This window comes from Heterocephalus glaber, unplaced genomic scaffold (genome assembly GCF_053883595.1).
Source record: "Heterocephalus glaber isolate CG9 unplaced genomic scaffold, H.glaber_assembly_v1.0 deba00001472, whole genome shotgun sequence".
Lineage (NCBI taxonomy): Eukaryota > Metazoa > Chordata > Mammalia > Rodentia > Bathyergidae > Heterocephalus > Heterocephalus glaber.
In genome coordinates, this window is record NW_028258315.1 from 4170338 (window position 1) to 4194763 (window position 24426).

The 24426-nt window shown below is 42.6% G+C and overlaps 1 long non-coding RNA gene across 1 annotated transcript; it reads right to left on the reverse strand.

Moving 5' to 3' along the window:
* Positions 1-2388: 2388 nt before the first annotated feature.
* LOC147826160 (uncharacterized) lies at positions 2389-22267 on the reverse strand. The gene is made up of 3 exons (XR_015439286.1): positions 21985-22267; positions 18971-19019; positions 2389-9402 (listed from the first exon to the last, which is right to left on the reverse strand). It is a non-coding gene; the product is annotated as an uncharacterized LOC147826160 (long non-coding RNA).
* Positions 22268-24426: the final 2159 nt, after the last annotated feature.

Here is a 24426-nt window from a genome sequence, read left to right on the forward strand (position 1 = left end):
TGTGGCTGGTGATGCGATTCTTGGCCGAGGTCTCTATGGAGTTTTGAAATAAGAGTCAAAAATCTCACAGTCCGGATGGTCTCCAGGCTTGTGCTCCAGAGCGTATTAAAGGTCCTGGGCCCAGGAGTAACTCTAAGAATTTAGCACGGGTAGGAACGCAAGCCCCAGGTCCAGGGACATACACTTGCTCAGTGGCCCCATCCACATGGAAGCAGAAGGCACAGTCCCAGTGAGGCATGTGTTTCAGTTCCTCAGTGAGGAGGGTGGACGGCACCAACCTTGTCTCTGTCACTGTGCTACTGGGAGTGGCTTCCTCCACTCCTTTTTCCTGCTCTCTGCGTGCGCATTTGCTTCTGGGGTAATCCGAAGAAACATCAGACTCTTGAGCTGTTAGGGATGGATGCTTTTGCCTTGGATCTACTTCTGATTCCCAAGTGCAACGACTGCTTTAGGGATCCATGTTAACAGACGGGGACCAGGGACATACACCACTCCCATGCAGACACAGAGCCCAAGCTGGAATGCTGAATACGGCATACTAGATGTCCCTAGATGCCTAGGGGCAAAGTCAGCCAGGAGATGTACATTTCTGGTGCACACACACAGCCTGGAGGGAACAGTGTTTGATCTTTGCTATTGCCAGTCAACATTTTCAGGAAGTAAAGTGAACAAACTTTGGACAAATGCTATAGGGCAAGGGAGGGATCTACCCTATCATGTGGTTTGATAAGGTTTCAGATCAGCAGAGGGCGGAAAACACGCCTACGCCCTGCTGTCATTTCCTTGCTTACCCCACAGTATCGATTCACATGTTCCCTCAGTGCTCACCTCCTTCCCTCTTTGGGGTGACTGCGCAGTGGACTCTGAGGTCCTGGGAGTTGGGGACAAGCAGATCTGCATCAATCTCTGCTCCACTGTCTAAAAGATATGCACAGGTGGGGAAGTTATTTAGCTTCTCTGAACATCATGGTTTTAACTGAAAAAAGAGGCTCATAAAATGCACTTTGTGGGTGAGAAATTTAATTGAGAGATACTTCAGTAAAGCTGTTAAATAAATAAAACAAATAAAATCCACTGTAGAAAAATTGAGATGAACTGTATGGTGGCGCCTGCCTGCCAACGCCTCGGGTGAAGAAGACCCCACGTGAACGCTTCCTCCTCTTCTTTCCCATTTCCTTCTCGTGGACCCCCTTCCCTCACTTCCCCTGCAGGAAAGCAGGATTCTTAGTGAGCAAGCACACTTTCACCCGCACGAGCCTGGGAATTCCCAGGCCCAGCAGAGCCGCTGTGTGGGTCTAAGTTGAAATGAAGACTTGTGAAGGTGAAATCCAACAATGAGCCCTGCTGAGGAAGGGGCAGGTGAGACGGGCAGAAGGCTAGGATGGTCTGCTCGTTCATTGCTGCCCTTTACGCCAAACATCTGTTGAAATAAGACTCCTTAAAAGAGCGGGTGATGCCAGGAGCAAACCCTCGGGCAGAGTACAGGCACAGTGACACAGCTGTCCCTTTGCTGTTGGTAGTCATCAGGAGCCCAGCCTTAGAGCAGTTGATAGATCAAGAAAAGAAAGGAAAATGAAGGTTTCTGGTGACCAACTGAGCAGTGATTGAGAGGAAAACTAAAAGCTGCATTTTGGCTCTTAATGAATGGGCAGTGCTATAGTTTGGATCCTGAGTGTCCCCCAAATGCCTGTGTGTTAAAGGTGTGCTTCTCAGGGGGGGGGTGTCGGGCAGCTGGTGGAGACCCTCAGTAGGATCTGCTGGAAGGAAGTTAGATCACTGGGGCATCCTTGAAGGGGACAGTGGGCCCCTAGTTACTCCCTTTCTCTCTTTTTTTGCTTTCTGCCAATGAAATGAGTGTTTGTAAAAATTATTAGCATATGTTTGTGATAATGAATACATTCATCATGGGGTATGGTACCTGGAGATGTTGCATCTTGATCCTTTGTACTTCCTCTTTCCCCCATCTCCTTCGATCTGCAGATCCCCTCAAAGTCTAGTTCCCTGTTTCCCATCATCTTTCTTTTATCTTGTTCTTTAAATCATTTATATTTTGAGTTTCTCGTATAAGAGAAATCAGGTGATATTTAAGCTTGTATGTCCTGCCATGCTGGAACTTCTGAAATTGTGGACCAAAATGGACCTTCTCCCTCTATAAACTGACTATCTCGGGTGTTCTGTTATAGTAATGCAAAGATGACTAACACAGGAATGCAAAGGTGGAAAGCTAAGGGACTCCAAGAAATATGAGATGAAGATATTTTATGACAGAGATACGGCCTCCTCCCCAATTTTCCAGCTATTTCTTTTTGTGTCTCTCCATCCCCTGATTTGAAAATCATTTAAAAGGTATAAGATGTACAAAATAAAAGAGAAATGATCCCTTAAATCCATATACTTTAAAAAAAATTTTATTGGTACATTTTAGGTATACAATATAATGACATTCATCATTGGAAATTTGCACCTTTACATAGTCTCTCTTGGTTCTTATTTTTCACCCTTGCCCAGCCCTCCCTTCAACCCCTCCAGTCCTCCCTATTTACAAAGATTTTGTTCCTATTTTTCCATTTTCTCATATTAATCCCATTCCCTTCTATCCTTTCCCCTAGCCCTCCCATTTCCTTCCCCTTTGCCCCTTTTCTTCCTATTTCACATTACCTATTATACATTTAGTCTTTATTTACACTTTCAGTTTCTCACACCAGAGAAACTATTCGGTATTTATGTGTGTCCTATTTATTTCACTTAAGAGTATTGCCTCAATGTGCATCCACTTAGCTATAAATGTCTCTAATTTCTCATTTTTTATGGCTGAGTAGTACTCCATTTTATAAAAAAAAACACATTTTCTTTATCCAGTCTCCAGTTGATGGGCATTTAGGCCGTTTCCAAGTTTTAGCTATTACAAACTGTGCTGCTATGAACATGGGTGCACATATATCACTGTGGTATGATTTTTTTAATTCTTTGGGGAAGATCCCCAGCAGGGGAATAGCGGGGTCAAATGGGACTTCCAGTCCTAGTTCTTTGAGGTATCTCCATACTGATTTCCACAGAGCTTGCACCAGTCTACACTCCCACCAGCAGTGGAGCAGGGTTCCTCTTTCCCCACAGCCCCGCCAGCATTTGCTATTGGTTGATTTCATGATAGCAGCCATTCTTTCTGGAGTGAAGTAGAATCTCAGCATTGTTTTCATTTGCATCTCTCGAATGATCAGTGATGTTGAACATTTTTTCATGTATTTATTTGCTATTTCTACTTCTTTGAGAAATGTCTGTTCATTTCAGATGCCCATTTTTGGACTGGGTCTTTAAATTTGGGAGGTATGATTTTTAAAAAATTCTTTATAGATTCTAGATAGGAGACCTTTGTCTGAGAAGCAGCAGGTGAAAATTTTTTCCCACATTGTGGGATGTCTCTTCATTCTGTTGGTGGTTTCTCTTGCTGTGCAGAAGCTTTTTAGTAAGAAGAGATCCTCCTTGTTGATTGTTTGTGCTACTTCATAGGCAACTGAGGGTTTGGTACAGGGGATCAAACTTGGGTCCTCGTGCTTGCGAGGCAGAATCCTAGGCAGGCAACTGAGGATTTGTTCATAAAATCTTTTACACCAATGTCTTCAAGAGTTCTACCTAACCTCTGTTCCAGCCGGTTCAGTGTTCCTGTTTTAATATTTAGATCTTTGTTCCATTTTGATTTTAGTTTATTGCATGGTGAGAGATATAGGTCTAGTTTTAATCTTTGGCAAGTTGACACCCAATTTTTCCAACACCATTTATTAAAGAGGCTATCTTTCTTTTCCTCCAGTGAGGGTATTTGGCTCCTTTGTGAAAGATGAGGTGGCTGAGTGTGTCTGGAGTTGTTTCTGCATCTTTTAATCTATTCCACTGATCCTTGGGTCTGCTTCTTTACCAGTACCATGCTGTTTTTATCACAGTAGCTTTGTAGTATAGTTTCAAGTTGGGGGTTGTAATACCGTCTGCCATGTCTCTGTTACCTAGAATTGCTTTTGCTATTTTGGGTCTCTTGTTCCAAATGAAGTTTTGGATAGTTTTCTCAAGGTCCATAAAGTATGCCGCTGGGATTTCAATTGGGATTGCATTGAATTTATATAGCAGTTTTGGAAGTATGGCCATTTTCATTATGTTGATCCTTCCTACCCAGGATCAGGGGTTGTCTTTCCATTTTCTGATATTATCTTCAATCTCTTTTCAGAGTGCTATAGTTTTCAGATAAGAGGTCTTTGATTTCTTTTGTTAAGTTGATTCCTAGGTATTTCAGGTGTTTGGATGCTATTGTGAAAGGAATTGTTTGCCTTATTTCTCTCTCCGTGAGTCTGTTGTTCATGTACAAAAAAGCTATTGATTTTTGTGTGTTGACCTTGTATCCAGCTACTCTACTGAATTTGGTTATTAAGTCTATAAGACTTTTGGTGGAGTTCTTGGGGTCTTCTATATAGAGTATCATGTCATCTGCAGATAATGACAATTTGACTTCTTCATTTCCTATATTTATTCCTTTTATTTCTTTCTCTTGTCTAATTGCCATGGCTGATGTTTCCAAAGCTATATTGAACAGGAGTGGTGGTAGTGGACATCTTTGTCTTGCTCCTGATTTTAGTGTGAAGGATTTCAGTTTTTGATGATTTAGTATGATTTTGGCTGTTGGTTTTTCATAGATGGCTTTTATCAGATTGAGGTAGATACCATCTATTCCAATTTTTTGTAGGGTTTTTATCATAAATGTGTGTTGGATTTTGTCAAATGCTTTTTCTGCATCTATTGAGATGATCATATGGTTTTTGTCCTTGGCTCTATTGATATAATGTGTTACGTTGATTGATTTGCAGATGTTGAACCATCCCTGAGATGAATCCCACTTGGTCAGGGCGTATGATCTTCTTGATGATCTTTTGCATTCTATTTGCCAGTATCTTATTAAGGATTTTTGCATCTATGTGAAATTGGCCTATAGTTCTGCTTCGGTTGGGTCTTTCTCTGCTTTGGAGATCAAGATGATGCTTGCTTCCAGGAATGAATTTGGAAGTATTGCTTCCCTTTCAATTTCACTGAAGAGTTTAAACAGTAGTGTTAGTAGTTCCTCTCTAAATGTCTTATAGAATTCAGCAGTGAAGCCATCAGGACCTAGGCTTTTCTTAGTTGGTAAGTTTTTAATTACATTTTCAATTTCATTGATTGATATTGGGTTGTTTAGAATTTTCAGGTCTTCTTTGTTCAACTTTGGTAATTCATATGTATCTAGGAATCTGTCCACGTCTTCTGTGTTTTCCATCTTATTGGCATATAGGTTCTGGAAGTAGGTATTGATGATCCTCTGGATTTCTGCTGGGTCTGTTATAATTTCACCCTTTTTATTCCTAATTGCATGGATTTGGGCCTTTTCTTTCCTTTTTCTGATCAGATTGGCTAAGAGTTTGTCACTTTTGTTTATTCTTTCTAAGAACCAACTCTTGGCTTCATTAATTTTTTGTGTCGTTCTCTTCATCTCCATTGAATTGATTTCTGCTCTGATCTTTATAATTTACTCCCTTGTATGAGCTTTGGGTTTGTCCTGCTCTTCTTTTTCTAGAAGCTTGAGGTTGTGCATCAGGTTGTTTAATTGGGCTCATTCTGTTTTCCTAATACGAGTATTCACTGCTATGAATTTCCCTCATAAGACTGCTTTCTTTGTGTCCCATAGATTCCAATATGTTGTATTATCATTGTCATTTAATTGAAGGAACTGTCTAATTTGTACTTTCTTCTGTGATCCATTGGTTATTCAGAAGTGTGTTGTTCAATTTCCATGTGTTTATGAAATTTTTCCAGTTTCTTTTGGTATTGATCTCCAATGTCATTATACTATGGTCTGATAATATACAAAGGATAACTTCAATTCCTTTGAACTTACTTAAATATGTTCTATGAGTGAGTAGGTGGTCTATTTTGGAGAACGACCCATGTGCAGCTAAAAAGAATGTGTATTCTGATTTTGTGGTGTGGAACACTCTGTAAACATCTGTTAAGTTAATTTGTTCAAGAGTTTGATTGAGTTCTAGTATTTAGTTGTTTATTTTGTGTCTAGTTGATCTATTTGTGACAGTGTGGTATTGAGGTCCCCCACTACTATTGTCTTAGTGCTTATATGATTTTTCATGTCTGTTAGTATTTGTTTTATATAGTTGGGTGCACTAGTGTTTGGTGCATAGATATTTATGATTGCTATCTCTTCCTCTTGGATTGTTCCCTTTACAAGGATGTAGTGTCCTTCTTTGTCTCTCTTAATCAGTGTGGGTTTGAAATCCACTTGATCTGCAAAGAGGATAGCTAATCGTGCTTTGTTTTGGGTTCCCGTTGCATGGAGTATTGTTTTCCACCCTTTAACTTTCAGTCTGAGTTTCTTTTTGAATTAAGTGTGTTTCTTGTACACAGCATATTGTTGGATCTTGCTTCTTGATCCATTCTGCCAGTCTATTTCTTTGGATTGTTGAATTGAGACCATTAACATTGATGGTTATAACTGATACATATTGAATTATCATTGTCATGACTTTTTCTTTTTGTTTGATTCTCCCCCTTTGTGTTTTATTTCTTGTCATGCCCAATGGATTCATTCTGCTGGGCGCCCTGGGGTTGTGATCCTCATTGTCTTTTCCTGGGATTTTGTCTAAGATTTTTTAGAGTGCTGGTTTCATATTAATGCAGTTCCTGAGATGCTCTTTGTCATGAAAGTATCTTATTTCTTCATCAATTTTGAAAGATAGTTTTGCAGGGTACATCAATCTGGGTTGGAGGCTGTTTTCCTTTAGGGCTTGAAATACATCACTCCAAGCTCTTCTTGCCTTGAGGGTTTGTGTTGAGAAGTCTGCTGTGATTCTTTTGGGCTTTCCTTTGTTTGTGATTTCTTTCTTTTCTCTAACTGCTTGTAGGACTTTGTTCTTCTGTTGGGTTTCTGGAATCTTAACTATTACATCCCTATGTGTAGATTTTTTTTTTTTGATCACAGCTAGTTGGAGCCCTATATGCCTCACTTTTCTGTATGTCATGTTCTTTTCCCCTGCTTGGGAAGTTTTCTGCCATCACTTCTGTGAACAGTTTTTTTTTTTATGTCATCTGCACTCTCCCCTGTTTCTTCATTGACTCTGATCAGTCTTATGTTATTCTTCTTTGCATCATCTAGCAGCTGCTGGATTGATTTCTCATGGTCCCTTGCAATTTTAAAGCAATTTTTCTTTTCCTTGTCACTAATTGCAATCTTATCTTCTATATCTGAAATTCTGTCCTCACTTTGGCTCATTCTGTTGCATAGACTTTCAATGGAGCTTTTAATCTCCTTGAAATCTGTTTGCATCTGTTTTATGGATTCCATTTGTTTCCTATGTTGGGATTCCATCATGTTCCTCAGCTTCTCTATTTTTTTGCCTGTGTCCTCTCTAGATTTATTAATCATGTCTTGCACCATGAGCACAATCTCTGCTGTTATCTGAGTAATTATTTCTGATTTCATTTTTTCCAGATCCTCTTTTGTTGCCAGTTCAGGGAGTCCAGGTGGTTGAGTATCAGTGTGTTCCATTGCATTTGCCTTTGGGCTTGCTGTAAATGATCTGGAAGTCTGCTTTTGAGGCTTGTTTATGTGTCTTCTCATTTCGACAGGGCAGGGGAGAGGGCAGGGGAGAGGGCAGGGTAAGGGTGCTGGCACCTGGGCTGCTCACCTCCTTTGTGCTGGGATGTCCACCCAGAAGCCTCCTCCTCTGCCAAATCCATATACATTTTGTTCTCATCACCTGGTGCCAGTCCAGCCTCCCAGAAATAGTTTGGGGATCTCATTAGACTTCTAAGTAACATTACAGCTCAGAGGTGTGGAGAAAAATGTGGATTCTTTCATTTATCTGTATCTAATTTGATCATTCTTCTGAGCTTTCCCCACTGGTTAGTAAGGAACATTGTAAGTTATGCTATATGTTTTTATATTTAGAATAATTAAAACATTAATGTCCAATGTGTTTCCCATTTTGATCTGAAATCTGAACAGTTTCTTCAGGTAATTCCCACTTTCTCTAGACAAAAACATCCCTTTAGACTTCTGGATCCTTTATCCCCAGGAATAGGTGGGAAGGTGGGGACAGTGAGTGGCCCATCTCGGGAGGGAGGATTACTGCTCTCAGACTGTCACCTTCTCCCTTACTGCCTCCCCACTGGCACCTGGAGGCCACAGCTGTTGCCCTTGGCTTTGCAGAGCCCAGGCCACCCCAGGCAGATGGCTGTCACCTTGGCTCCATGCTCTGCAGCTCCCTGAGCTGCTCTCTGCCTTGTCCTCCCTCCAGGCCCTTCATGGGTCACCTTGGCCTTGCTATGGGGTCACCATGTGGTCAGAACAGGCTTGAGCCTAGCCCGTGGGTGTGCACTCAGTGTGCAATCACATGAACACTGAGGCCGACCCGGGGTCCCCCGCCTTGCGCAGCTGTGCTCTGGGTGAGTCAGCCACAGTGGAGGGAGGGCAGTGGCAGCAGCTGAGAAGCAAGCACTATCCAGCGGCCACACCTTCAGTGGTACTTTCACTGGCAAATACACTTCCACTCTGGGCTCTGAGTGTTAGACAGAGACTATCTGCCGAAAGGGGGGTGGAGTTCCCCCAAAGATGTGGAGCTGGGAAATGGGCTTGGCTGGGTCATGGATGATCTGCTGAAAGCCCAGGAAGTTTCAGATTTCTGCCTTGCTGAGCACTTAAGATGGGTTCTTAACACCTGGGGGTGTTGATCAGTGTAATGGGGATGCAGGTGGGGTCCCTGTGCTTGCTAATTTTCCTACAGCCCCGGGTGGGGCCAACTGCATCACCTGGCCAGATGCAAGGTGGATCCCTCCCTGCAGCTGGCCACTGCAGCTCTGTCCTATCTGTGGCTTCCTCATGGTGGCAAGAAAGTGATCAGGCCAGGTGAGCTCCGGCCCGAGGCTAAGTCTAAGTGCACCTGCAGAAATGAGGTGAAGGAGATGCACTCCAGCATGGCCAGGATACATGTGTGCTCAATTCAGGGTTGCAGTGAAGACCTGGCCTTTGGCATCAGCTGTTGCTAGCTGGGCACGGTGATGCACGCTTGTAATTTCAGCACTCTGGGAGGCTGAAGCAGGAGGATTGTAAATTTGAGGCTATCTTGGGCAATTGCACCTTAGAGATTTAGCAAGGCTTGTCTCCAAATAAAATAAATAAATAAAAAGGGCTGGGGATGTGACTCAGTGTGAACGCTACTGGGCTCAATCCCCAGTACTGCAACAACAGCAACAACACCAGAAGCTGTTCCTTCTGTCTCTCTGGCCAGGTAAGAGCAGGTGGCGATGGTCAGATGTGAGCCTTGAACCTTCGAAGAAGCCAGAATCACCTCCAAAGCTGCTTCAGCAGCTGGGCTGCACCTGGGGAGGGTGAGAAGATCCAGGAAATTCTGAACAAGAATCTCATTTGGAGGAGTGGCTGGCACGGGGTTTAAGGGAGAGAGGATTTGAGACCTGTCCACCCCTCGAGCGCCCGGGTGGCCAGCTGTGTCCTCAGAGACTCTCTTTAAGATTTAATTCTTACTGAAACATTGCTCTACCAGTTTACCTCCCACCAGGACTGAAAGGCCTGTGGAGTCCCAGCCAGTGAGCATTGAGGTGGACCCAGCCCCATGGACTCCATTCAAGGAACTCTGGGACAGGCTGGCATTGGCAGGAGGCAGCTACTCTGTTCCTGCTCAGCTCTTGGTAGCAGCTTTGTTTAAAGAGTTTCGCATCTCTTTAGCTCATGGATGCAAACTTCTCTGGGGAGGAATCTTCAAGGCAGGAGAGTAGAACTGTTGGTCTGGGAGTTCTCATTCCACATGTTTCACACACACAGAGACATACACACATCTATTTCTGCTTTCACCAGTCTATTTCTTTATTTCTCTGTTAGCATCAGACTTGATAGCATGCTATCCTGTGCTGGAAAAGCTTAGGTAAAGATTAAGCTCTAAAGCAGCCCATAGGGATACAATTTAATGTAGACAAAATTGCTGTCAATAGGATCTTAAATTGACCATAAAGTGCAGTGTTGTTCCCCGCATCGTTGGGTCTAAAGTCTGCTGTTCCATCTCAGTAGCACAGAAAAGGGTGGTGCTCTCTGGGAACGGGTTGTAGGAAACGTGTGTCTTGGTCTCGCTCACAAGGACAAGGATGTATTCTATCAGGGCCCATCCCAAAGGCCTCTTGCTGCCTTAATCACCTCTTTAAAAACCCTGGGTCCATATCCAGTCATATGACGGGGTTAAGACTTCAACATGTGAATTTCAAGGGGACACAACCCAGCCCTTAACGCTATGGAAATGTCTGAATCAGCCTCCTAATATCAGTCCCCTAGCCTTCTATCTTTCTCTCTTTCATCTATCTATCTATCTATCTATCTATCTATCTATCTATCTACCTACCTACCTACCTACCTACCTACCTATCTTCTGTATCAGCATCATCATCATGATGTATTTACCTTTATCTACCATCTAGGTACTAATCTATCTACCTTTATCAACATGCTCCCTCCTCCCCAAATCACTAGTGGAAGGATTTCCTCACACCTTAGGAGATATGTATTATCCTTCCCATTTTACATTTGAGGAAACGGTGTACCTAGAGTTTAGATTACTCCAAGTACACAAAAATTAAGTAAGCAAAGCTGGGATTTGAACTTGTGTAATCTGGATCTAGAATCCATCTCTTAAACAGTAAAACACTCTGCCGTGTCAAATATTTTTACTGTGTTTTCATGTTTCTTTTCTTGATAAGAGTTTTGTCCACATTCCATGGAATCTGAGTTCTTTTTTATGTTATTTTCTAGTTAATTAGCCTATAATTATAATTATTTCATCTTTAATTGTGAAGACTATTTCATCCTTAAGAATATTAACGAGTGCTTTTAAATTTCTGGGTTAGATTAGGAAGACTATATTTCGGTGTTTATTTTGTTGTCAGGGAATGTGGTAAGTTCAATTGTTATCTACCTATTTATTTGAATTTTTAAGATTTTTCTTTAGTGTACAGTATATGAATAATTTTTACAAGTCCTCCATTCATGAATATTTAAAAAAGATTCTCTGCCTTTCACAAAATATTATGTCTATTCAATAAAGCATATTGGGTAATTCAAATGCTCTAATCATATTACTTTTCCTTTATTGGGTTTGTTAAATTTTGATAGACATGTTTGAAGCTCATTGTAATCTTGTCAAAATAACTGGAACTTCTAACTATGATTATCATTATTCTTTGCTTTCCGTATGTCCATGCAATGTGGCTCGGTGCACATGTTTATGACTGTTACAGTTTCCTTAGAAACCCTATCTTTTATCAGCAGATTTTCTCAGTTTAGTGTTTTTAACCTTAAAATGTACTTGTGTAATCAGTATTTTTACTATCTGCTATTGTTAGTATGTTCCTGATACATTCTCTGGTTTTTTTCTTTATCCGTTTTGTTTCAGGTACATTCCTTAAAAATAGTACTTTAACTGCTCTGAGACTCAACAAGGGAAAGAATTTGATCCATGTGCATTATTATTTACTGTGATTAATGATATATGCGCTCTTTCTCTTGCCTTCATTTTATGTTTTCTATTTATTATGATCTATTTTTTTATGATTTCTTATTGCTTCCCTTTTTTTTCCACCTTTTCTGCCCCTTCCTTATTTACTTTTTTAAAAAAATTTCCTCCTTCCTCTAGGGCTGTGAAATACTACATCTAATAATATTACATCTATTACAGTGGTTACCCTGATATTATTGAAATATATTTTATCCTAAATCTTCTGTCAACGTTAAGAATTAAATATTATTCATAACCACAATTCCTCACATAAGCCACAAATTTGAATATACATCCACTTCCCTTTTTGATTCCTTTTCATTTGGGTATTATTGAATAATCTAGAATGTTAGTCATATTCTCTCTTTTCTATTCATTCCTTAAAATGAATTCCTTAATGTTGAAAACATTAATTTTCAATATTATATGAAATTGTGAAAATTTAGGGGTTGTGAGGTGTATTAATATCGTAGGGCAGTGTATTAGGGTTCTTCAGAGGAACAGGAGCATGAGGAGGTCTGTCTGTCTGCCTGTCTAATTTTTCTTTTGATCATCAAAACTGTTTTATCACAACATTTTCTTTAATTCTCAGCAATTTGATTAAATGGGTCTGAGCATAGTTTTCTTCATACTGATTTTTTTTGCTAAGCCTCTTAAATCTGTAAATTTATATCTTTTGCAAATGTGGGAAATTTGTAGCCACTGCTTCCTCAGAAACTTTTTTTTGACACCAATTTTGTTGCTTTTCTTTGATTCTTAAATTTCAAGTTTTCCTCTAGCTGATAGAATGTCACTTGGCATTTCTGTTAGTTGATGTCAGCTGTTGACAAATTGTTTTAGTTTTTAGTAACTGAGAATATCTTTATTTCATTTTAATTCTGACTATATTTTCAGTAGATATAGAATTCTGGGTTGAAAAAAAAGGGCCAGGGTCATAGCTCAGTGGTGTCGCATCTGTCTGCAAAGTGCAAGGTCCTAGTTCGATCCCTGGTACTGGAAAAAAAAAAAAGAATTTTGAGTTGAAAGGGTTTTTTTTCCTCTAAGCATTTTAAAGCTGTGTTCCATTATCTTTTAGCCTCTCATAGTTTCTCAAGAGAAGCCCACAATGATTAGAACTGTTTTATTTTGGGCAAATTCCAAATTGTCTTTATCTTCCTATATTCTCCTCCTATATTGTTAATTGTTATATTATTCTTCTCCTATATTCTTAAAAACACATGTGATTATTGCGATTATAAAAATTATAACATTGCCAATGGGTTTTTTAGAGTATGTAGGTGTAGTTCAAATAATACAAATGGCAGAGGTAATGTGATTCTGGTGGAGCTTCTGTGAATGCCCTTCGCATGTTCAAGGTCAATCGAGAGAGGCTACGGGAACAACTTCTAAAAATTTCCAACAGTGGACATTGTTTAATGGGAGAGGAGGAGACTGGGAGGGCAGGGAATGGCAGGGCTCCTTTGAGAGGGGACTCACTGAGCTGAGTGGAACTCGGCCTGGGCCGGAAGGAGGACCGGCCTGTGCCCCAGGCCGGAGAGGCTGGGAGGAAGCTCAGGTTTGGGGCAGATAAAGCCATCCTGGAGTCTACGGAAGATGAGGGGCCCCGGAAAGGGAAGTGCAGAGAGCTTAGTTACAGGTGACCCCGCAGAGCTGGTGCCAGGACCCTCAAAGAGGCAGAATTCCAGTTTGCACAGGAGTAATGGGAGAGTGCTGACTCCCTTGAGGATGCACAGAGACCTGGAAAAAAATGACTGCTAGCCAGGCATGCTAGTGCAGCCTGTAATCCCAGCACTGCGGGAGGCCGAGGCAGGAGGATTGCAAATTCAAGCCCAGCCTGGGGAACTCAGCAATGTAGTGAGACCCTGTCTCAAAATATTAAAAAAGGCTGCAGATGTAGCTCATATGAAGGCTCTGGGTTCAATCCCCACCACACACACATACACACACACACCACACACATTTTAAAAAATAAATAAGAGTTACTGCTAAGAGGGGCAAAAAATCAATGTCTTCAGGGAGAGTCAGATTTCAGCAGTGGAAGGCGCCTTTGTGAGGGCTTAGAAATGCCTGTTTCCAGCAGACAAGAACCCAGCGGGTACCAAAGAGGTGGGGGAGGACAGCAAATGTAGCTTCCTCCGGGGAGAAGCTGGGTACCTGCGCGGCATGGCTGCACCAGGCAGGACAGGAGGCACCTGAGGCAGAGGTTGGTGGTCTGACAAGCAAGGCAGCACCAGCTCATCTCAGTTCTCTCTGTCAAATACAAGCTCTTGGAAATCTCACAATGATAGAAGAAAACACACAGGCAAGAATTCCTGCTTAATGTGTCTTTATAAACATGACGTTTAAGTGGCAGTCACCATCGCCAGCTGAAGCGCCATGCCAAAGCGACGCTGTCCTCCCCTGGCTGCATTGTCCTAGCCTGAGCACTCGCCGTGTCCCTCCTGGCCAAGTCCTGGGGACAGTGGTGACCCCGCATGGAGCTTCACACCTGCAGCTAGAGTTCTTCCCATTCACGCTCTTGCGTTAGAAATTCCCCATGGAAACCAGTGGTGTAGACCCCTCCAGATGGCATGTGGCCAGTGAAAGCCACTTTTCATGTAAATGTGTCTGTAATTAGTGGAAGAAGGAACTGCATTTCCAAGCAGTTGCAATTCAGCACGTCTGCTCTGTCCCACACCCAAAGTGGAGTCATGAGAAGATTTCGAGAACATTAAAAACAACGTGCAGACTGGTTTATGGAACTCTCACAGCGAAATATAAGGGAGAGCAAGGTCTCTACACTGTGCAGCAAGGCAGTTTCTCCTTTCCAACATTTGCAGCCAGTCATTTATTGGGATATATTATGGGTACTGCTAAAAAAACAAGGCATGACATTAGGAACACAGTCCTACTTGAATTTTCAGACACGACTTGTGAGTTACACATACTTTACTTTTTTTCTTCCTCTGGTTTCTCCCCTACACGTTTTGTTGCTATATCTACTCATACTGGCTCCCCCAAGCCCTTTAGAGGTACTGGGGATAAATGACTTCCTTTAGGGACAGCTGCCGAATCAGTGCCACTCCTTCCCCTCTTGGCAACTCCCAGGACACCTGTTCTCCCTGGCCCTTCTAGAGGCAGCAGGTGGGGAGGTCCTGGATTTACTGATGAGGCCTAACTGGGTCACATATGTTCCTGGCACTCCAGACTGGAATGTTTCCAAACCACGATCAAGAAAGAGTGATTTGGTTTGCTGGAGTAGTCAGTGACATAGTCTAACTAGTTATTGGGCTACAGGGACTTTTCCCTGCATGGGCTCTGCAGTTAACATAATGACACTTATGCCAGTGTTATGATTTCTAAGCATCTGATGTACAAGGAGCTGTCAATTTAGGGTCTGGTGGACACACACAAAGCATTTGGGAAAAGGATGCAATTATGGAGAGTCAAGTTCTCAGGATTTTTAAAAATTTATTTTAAAAATTATATACAGCAAAGTCACTGCAAAATTTGACAAATGCTTATAGTCATGTAGCCATAATAGTCATAATCACGGTGCAGAGTACTTCCTTCGCTTCAGAATAGTTTCCTTCTTGGTCTACATGGAGTCCTACCAGCCTCCATCACATCCTCTGACATCGCTGCTCTGTTCTCTCTCGCTTGCAAAGTTTCACCTTTTCTAGAATTTCATATGAATGGAATCATGCAGAATTCCATTCTCTGTAACACTCCAGCTTTGGACACTCAGCACAGTGCATTTGAGAGTCACCGATATTGTGTTTATTATTATTCCCTTTTTATTTATTTATTTAGCTGATTCCCTTTTTATTACTGAGAAGTTACACAAAAGACATCACAACTTGCTTATCCCACTCACTAAATGAAGGAAATTTGAGTTGTTTCCAGTTTTGAGCAATTATGAATAAAGCTGCCATAAATATTTGTGTGAAGATGTTAGTGGGAGCAGAAGTTGATGTTTCTCTTGGGTAAACAAGGAGAAGTAGAATGCCAGGCAGTACATGTAAAAAGTATGTTTAATGAGCCAGGGATTTAGTTCAGTGGGTCCCCCTGCCTGCCTCACAAGTGCGAGGTCCCAAGTTTGATCCCCGGTACCAAAAAAAAAAGTATGTTTAATGACCAAAGTATTTTCCAAAATGACCACATCATTCATTATTCCCAGCAGCAATACATGACCGTTCCTGTTACTTCACATCCTTGCGAGTATTGGTACCATCCACTAATCTGTGTGTCTATACTTTCCCCAGTGCCATGCTATTGATCACTAGAGTCATGTAATCAAAATCAGATCAAGGAAGTCTTCCAACTTTGTTTCATTTAAAAATTGTTTTGGCTTAGTCTAGTTATCATGACATTCCCTATAATTTGAGTCAGACTTTTTATACCTATAGAAAATTCTTCTGATAGTTTGTTTGGGATTGCAATTAATGTACTGATTAATTTGGGAGAATCATATCTTGGCACATTAATATCTTGTTTTCTGGAAAAATAGTATAGAAGTGATATATTCTTTATTCTGAAATATAGTTTAATGCTAATATAGATACTACATTTTCTTTTGATTAGCACTTACACATTATATCAGTTTTCATTCTTTTACTTTTAGCCTATCTGTATTAAACCAGTCCGCCTGTGGTTAACTGATCTTGGCGGAGGGCACCAAGACCATTCAATGGGGGCAAAATTTCCTCAACAAATGATACTGGAGCCACCAGAAAGAATACATGTGAAAGAATAAGATTGGGTTTCTACCTCACACCATATGGAAAAAAAATTAAGTCAAAGTGGATCAAACATCTGAATGTAAGAGCTAAATTTTTTAGGCAAATCATGGGATTACATCTTTATGACCTGAATTAAGTCATGGTTTCTTAGATACAACATCAAAAACACAAGTAACAACAACAACAACAAAAAAAAACCCCCAAAAGATAAATTAGATTCCATCCAAATTAAAAATGTTTGTGCTTCAAAGGACACTATCAAGAGTGAAAAGACAGCCCAGTGTGGTGGTGCACGCCTGTAACCCCAGTACTCGAGATGCTGAGGCAGGAGGATCATTTCGAATTTGAGGCCAGCCTAGGCTACATAGTGAGTTCAAGGCCAGCTTGAACTACAGAGTGAGACCCTGTCTCAAAAAACAAACCAACCAACAAACAGACAGAAAAAAAGAGAGTAAAAAGACAAACCAAAGAATGGAAGAAAATATTTGCAAAGCACTTATCAGCTAAGAACTTAATATCGAGTCTACATAAAGAACTGGACCATGAGGGCATAATGTGGAGTGAAATTAGCTAGACTCAGAAAACAGTTTGGCAGTTCCTCCAAAAGTTAAACATAGAATTCCACATGACTCAGCTCTTCTATTCCTAGTATGTACCCAAGAGTATGGAAAAGAGGTATTCAAATAAAAACTTACACGGACATTATTAACAGCACATTTACAACAGCCAAAACATGAAGACAATCCAAATACCCATCAACAAATGAATGAACACACAAAATATAGCATACTCATTAAATAGAATAAAACCGTGAAGAGGAATGAAGTACTAAAACATGGCAAATAACATAGATAAATTGCAAAAAAAATCATGCTAAGTGAAAGAAGTCAGACCTAAAAGGCACCATTACACAACCCATTTGTATGAAATATCTAGAATGGGTGAATCTAAATGTAGGGAATGCGGACTGATGGTGCCCAGGTGCTGGGGGCGGGTGACTTCCTAATGGACACAGGGCTTTTCTTATGGTGATGAGAACGTTGTGGGATTCAACAGAGGTGATAGTGGCTCACACTGTGAATGTACTCGATACTACCGAATTAGAAAATGATACCTACTGAGTTTAAAATGATACTACTGGATTATAAAATGACTTCCTGTATGCTATATGACTTCTGCCTCAAAAACAAAACAAAGCAAAAACCCTGTAAAAAACAAGCAATGCAAAATCCAAGTCTAATCATGAGACAAACATCAAATTTCGACTGAGGGATGTGCCACAAACATTCTACCAAATACCCAATGAGTGTGCCTCAAAACTGAAGATCGTAAGACCCAAGAAAGTAAGAGAAAGTCACAACCAACATATGCATAAATCCATAATTACAAACCAAGGAAATGGGAATAAATTATGAACTTTAGTTAATGATAATGTGTCCACCTTGATTCACTAACTGTAACAAACACACTAATGTCAAATGTTGAAAGGTTGAGTAGGTGTGGGTAGTAGGGAACTCCACCCTGAGGAATAGAGTCTGTTTTCAAAAGTCCTCTGTTTGATGCTGGACTTTCTATTTTGGTGGGAAAGTGGTTAGATTCAGACTGCAGTTTCTCACTCACTTGTTTGGATGGTGGTTCAGGTGTCAACTCAGGTCGCCAAGACCACAGTCCCCATTGTGACCGCCGTGTGCATGTGCTCCCCTGGGGCTCACCTGGAAGTGCCAGGGCTGTGCCCTCACAACATCTGCTATCTGCCTATTTGGGTCTCTTCCTGTGCAACTCAGGGGTGAGCTTGGATTTACCAGGGTAAGAATCAGAGGATCCCTGCCTCAGCTCTTTCCTTACCAGGGCTTCCACTGTACTCTGGTGACCAGTGTCCCTTTTCTGTGGTTTCTCTGTCCAGAGAGGCAGTTGTTTTACTTGAGGGATGGGTGGGTTGAGTACCTGTCCTGCAGAGGCAGGAGCTGTACCGCTTTGTGACTGAAGCTGATCTTGGGATAAGGACAGAAAAGAGAAATGAGGGAACAGGACAGAAGAAGGGGAGAAGGGGACTCCCACACCCTCTGGCTCACAGGGAGGCCTTGTCTGGCTCTGGATGGGAAGGGTGGGGTTAGGCAAGGAGTTTCTTCTCTCTACAACCTCTGTGTAGCTCCAGGCCTTTGGCCTTTCCTTTGGCCAGGAGATGAAAAGTAAAAAATAAATAAACTCATCACAGTTTTGGTTATCCTTCAAATTTTGACATCCTCTCTCAAATCCCCTGCTCTTGTTTACTTTTTGGAGGCCTCGAGTAATTGCTCTTTGTATCCTGTCTGGGGTTGTTAATTGTGACGGGTGGGAGAGATTGGAATTGTGAGCTTGCTGCACCTGAAGTTCGAGATTTGTTCTTGACTCAGCCTTCAATCCATCCATACTTCTCAATGCATACTTCTTCCTCAGCTCCTTCCCCTCCCGTGTTAGCTTCAGTGTGATCCACCAGGCCATTAACTTCTAGGCACTCAGTTTACCTGCTTAGTTTTCCAGGCCTTTGCTGGAACTCTCTTTCTGTCACAGTAACTTTTCACACTCATTGCTGGGAATATCAAGGGATCAGGAAATAGGTTGGGTTGCAAAGAACAAAGCTCTGAAGAACAGTGTCTTAAGCCAATTACAGGCAAGGCTTGCTTCCCTTACCTGAACATTCGTGGAGTTTTCCAGTCATGTCCCTGGGGTCCCCCATCACCTTTCAAGAAAGAAAGGGAGAATGGATCCTGTATCACCCGAATATTGGAATCTCACTCTTACCTGGTGAATAAAAGTTGGATTTAAGTTCCTGGATCTGTTGGCATCGTAAGGGAAAAGACTGATGAATGTTTTAAGCTTGAGGCTGTCAATGGGATGTAATGGAAAGCTGGAACATTCCTGCTGGTTTACCAATGGCTTGCCTTTGGTTACCATTAGACGTGATGTCAATCCAAAGTGGACCCAGGATTTTATTGGCCTTGGCCAACAAGGAAAATAAGAAACAGCTCCATCAGCCCGGGTCATTAAAATTCTTTTAAATTCATGTGCTTTGAGGACTTGGACCATTACCTACTTTAAAATGTCCTCACGAGTTTGGTTGAAAGAAAAAGACTGTTCAGGGAACTGCTGATCATGCAAAATGGAACATGAGTATCTATACCTACTTCTCCTTTATGTCCCAAATAATTTGGAGTGCTAAATTATCCATCCATCCATCCCTCCCTCCATTCATCTCTCCAGCCATTCACCTACCTATCCATCTATCCGTCCACTTGTCATTTATTGAGGAGCTGCTGTGAACCAGATCTGATACTTGGCTCAAGGAACTCACAGATGAGTAAGGGAGGCCTGGTCTTTGTTTCCAAGGACCTCATAGTCTGACACCAGAAAAGGTTTTACCTGGATCACAAGGACTGATGGGCAAGTGCCTTTGTGTATAGGTGACTTTATCTCTTCCTGTAGCTTAGGGTAATGATTTCAGCAACATCTGCTCCTCCGCTCTCTTCTATTTGTTTATTCAAATTAGGAGAGGGAGAGAGAGAGAGAGAGCGAGAGAGAGCCCCTAATTCCAAGCCTAGCTGGTGCTCTCAGCACTGAGAATGATCCGCAAGAAAGAAAAAACACTTGGTATAAAACCTTCCCTGTTAGGTCTAGGTTTGAGTTTTATTTTTGTTCCACATTTTCCTTTGTGCTTCCCCCAGTTTCTCTGTTGTTTTCTCAGGAAAGAGAAATTGCCCCCCTTCTCGGCCCAGCATGGTGGAATTTGTACCCAAACATCCTCTTTGGATTGACAAGGTGTCCCACAGGGACACAGCGGAGCCCACCCAATTCCAGGGAGAGGTGAGAGGCAGGAGGAGGAGGTGGAGAGATCCCCGGAGACTTGGGCAATCTGCAGGAGCTGCTGTGGGGTATGGCTGTGGCCTCTTGTTTGTTTTGGGAAAAAATTTTGCATTTCTATCCTGTTTTTTTCATCTTATCAGTTTAAAAACTAACTCTGCATTCTGCATTACTCTGATAGTCAACAATGATTGCGCAGAAACATCTAGGGCTCAAGAGGCCCTGGGTCAGCCCAGCCCAAAGGGTGGAAGCTGACTTTCCCTAGGAGAAATTAGCAGGAGGAGCAGGAGAGTTGGTGGGAACAATAATGCTGATGTCCTTAGCTCTTAGGTGTAGATCAGGGACCACTGGAAGAGCTTTATAAATGTGAACTCGCTTGCTCCTCACTACAACCCTCTAGGTATGGTTATTATTCACATATATAGGCAAAGAAAACCGAGATACAGAGACAGTGGAAACATGCCCAAGGTCACATGTTTAGGAAGGCACTGTGGCTCCAGAGCCTATGTCCTGAATCACAGTGCCATAAAGAAAAGGACAGTAGAGAGGTAAGCAGAAGTGGATAATTACTTACACGTCTGAAACTTTGATATGTTCAAGATACTTTGTTTAGTACCTTTACTCAGTTGATATTTATTGAGCGCTTAGTGCCAGGTATTATGTGACTTAAAATGTATTAATAGGAAAACCAAGGCACAATAAGACTGATAGATCAGTAGACCACAGCCAGTGGAAAGGCGGTTTGTTACTCATGCTTCCAGGGGAGGGTCACATGGTGAGGCCTGGGGTCAGTCGGGAGGCAGAGAGAGAGGGCTGTGAGCAAAGCCTGTGATAGTGGTTTCTGCAGGCAGGAAGGAAGAGGCCAGGCAGTGCCCCAGGTTTGGGGAGTTGAATAATTTCAGTTGGGCTCTGGGATGTAAGGACCGTCTTGTTCCTATCCCTGGCCCTGGGGTGATTAGAGCAGGTGACAGTGGCCCAAATGTGAGTGCCCCATAAAGGAGGTGGGCAGGGTGATGACTCCAGATTGGTCAGTTTCTATTTGAAAAGCACATTCCTGAATGAGTTGTTTGCTATCCCTAGGAAGTGTCTGACGGGGAGAGGCTCTGACGGCTCCAGGGTCAGCAGGTCCAGGATGTGAGCCCATCAGAGCACAGAAAACACAAGAGATGTTAGCTCACTGGGTAAATATTGGGAATATGGCCATGAGCAAGGCAAGCAACTGAGTAACAGGAAAAATGTGTGTGTGCGTGGTGTGTGTAAGTGTGTGTAGGAGAGAGATATCAAGGAAACACAGTTCAGCCACTAATTACCATACTAATAAAGTCCAAGGAAAGAAGCCCTAATTGAAGGACAGACTCCTCACAGCAAGTTTGGGTGCAGGCAAAACAGTTGTCATCGTCGGTGTATTACAAGCTAATTAAGCAAGTATTTATTGAGCTCTTATCACATACTAAAGCAATAGGAATATGGCAAAGGTGAAGAATTTGGTTCTACCTGGGCCACCATAGAGAACCAGGAAGTCAGCCGACACTCTCAGGAGCATGCGTTAATGTCTCCCTGCTGGTGAGCCTGGGAGGTGGATGTCCCCTGCAGAGTGGGGCCAGGAAGGGAAGATATCAAAGAAATCTGCAGGAGGAGCTGAGGCTGAGTCACTGGGGTGGGATGGGGCTGCAAAGGCCCTGAAGGTGTGAGGGCGGGATGCTTTCTGGGAGGGAGCGTTTCTGATGGCGAAGGGGGAAGTGGCCCTCTCCCGAGTCCCACTCTCTGAAGTGGCAATGTCACTTCCGTGGTCAGCTCGAGCCACACAGGGCACTGTCCAGATTGAACAGAAAGGGACATACACTTACCTGTTGGTGGAAGAGTCCTGAGGCCACAGTGCAAACGAGCGGTTGAAAGGGGGATGTTGTGGCCATCTTGGGAATCGAAGCTGCTGTGGGTCCTTCCAGGGGAGGGAAGGACCTGTGAAGATGGGGAGGACTCTGCTCTACCACAGACGAAACTTGGTACTGTGCTGACTGAGGAATCAAACTATCCCTCACAGCACTACGAGCACATCCATTTGTGCAAGGGCAAAGGGCGTCATGGAGAAATGACATCGATTTTTGAGGCCGCCCAACTGGACAGTTATGGAGTCTGCATCCCTCTGCTGTTGGTGCTGCTCTAGAGTCTGATCTCCCCGGCAGCTGGTACCAGGACACAATACCAAATACCAACAGACAAATTTCAAAAGCTTGTGTTCTCTTGTGATACACAGAGAGGGTGGTAACAACTATATTTTTGTGATATCTAATTTCTAGGGTACTAAAACTTGCAGGCTTTTCCTGTTGCCCCTTGTGTGAGCTGCTTTATCCTTATCATTTGAAAACACAGTGATGCTGGGTGCCACAGTCCTGCCATCTGCAACCTTTACCTGCTCAGCCAAGCACAGGTATTTGAATTCAGCTATGTTTTCCAGCCTTGAAGGAGCAGCCTTTGGGAAGACCCTGCTTTCAAGCTTGGAGACACCCAGCTTCACGTGCACTGGAAAACTAAAGGCTTCCTTTTATGGGAACAAGGCAGGTGATGCATTGATTTTGCCTTAATGGTGAAAGCAAGCCCTTCAGCTCTACTCTGTAATTTGTAAGCTCCAGTGCACCTAGCATTTTCCCCCTTAAACAAGCCATGTTATCAGGCTGAGCTACCGTTCAGAGAGATGTGCGTGTGCGCATGCATGCCTGTGCGTTTTACAAAACAACAACAACTAAAACAACAAACCCAAAGTCTAAATTGGAAAACTCCCTTTTTTCCCTTTAAAGAATGACAACAGGAACTTGTATTTCTCGCTTTTCTCCCTCAGTGATATTTAGAGGAGAAATAAGTCCCCATGGCCAAGTACAGCATCTGCCTGTGTTAGTGGTCCAAACCCAAGAACAGGTTAGGGTGTTATGGTTTAGATCTAAAATGTCCCCCCCCAATCCCACGTTTGGAAGTAGGGCCCGGCTGGAAGGGGCAGATCACTAGAGGCATGACTTGGAAGGACATATTCTTGTCCCTGGCTCCTTCCTTCTCTTCCTGCTTCCTGGCCACCAAGATGTGAGTAGTTTTCCTCTGCCATGTTGTTTCTGCCTTGAATTTGGCTGAACATGACCTGAATCCATTGAAACTGTGAGCCAGACAAACCTCTCCTCCCTTAAGGTGTGAGTGTCAAATATTGTGTTCAGCAGCAAGAAAGCTGACTAATGCAAGTGTGCTTATGGACAATGGAGTCTCTTGTTGGCTTTGTTATCTCTGTTTGTAGCCCTAATATCAATGTTCACATTATTCTTGTCACTTTTTAATACGGGCTTCAGGTTCATTGGCTCTGTTATGACCAAAGAGTCACACCTAGTAGCTAGTCACCCAATGTCTGTCAAATGAAGTAACGTTAATTTTGCTATTTAATGGAAGAGCTTTAGCAGATGCAATGCCCAGAAAGGCTTAGATCTTTATCGTTAGTGATATTAACGATAAAAAGGGTTATTTTTTCCCTCCCAGATTTGGAGATTTCAGTGTGTGGTTGGCTCCGTTGCTTTGGGCCTCTGGTAAGGCAGAGCAGTATGGTGGGGTACAAAGCTGCTCACCTCACGGTGGCTAGAAACAAGGGGGCCCTGATCCCTTTCAAAGCCACACCCCAGATGATCTAAATTTCCTCTCCTGGACCCCATTTCCCAGAGATCCCACCATTTCCCAGTCCCTCCACCCCGAGGACCAACCTTGACACGTGCGCCATGGGAGGACACAGCCATGTGCTGTGCTGATTCCGTATTTTTTTCACCTCCTCTACTGAGGACAGACAGACAGGTGAGCAGACATTGCTGCATTTGATTGTAAGTCCATAGTTTTGAAACAATTTGTTTCTTGGGTTTATTACATGAGCATGATGGAGTCAGTCATTGGCCACCAGGCTGAGTTCAATTCCCAGCCACCTCCCACCCCTGTGGACCAGTCTGACTGATACCATGTGACTCAAGGCCCTATCCACTATCACATGGTTGGTCTTTCTGGCATGGCCCCATCCTAAGCCCTCTCCTTAACTTAAACTATGTGGGAGACCATGGTTTCCCTCATCATCATAGACTAGCGGGGTCCATCATAAATAACACACTCCCACTACTCAAAACTTTCCAAGCATCAGGGGAGCTCACCCAGTAACTGGGAACAAAGGCCAGTCGAGTTCTTCATGTGTGTTGGAGCAGCTGTGCTAATTTCCACTGCCACAGTTCACTAAGTGAACATGTGTTTTCACATTTTACACCACCAAAAATGACATT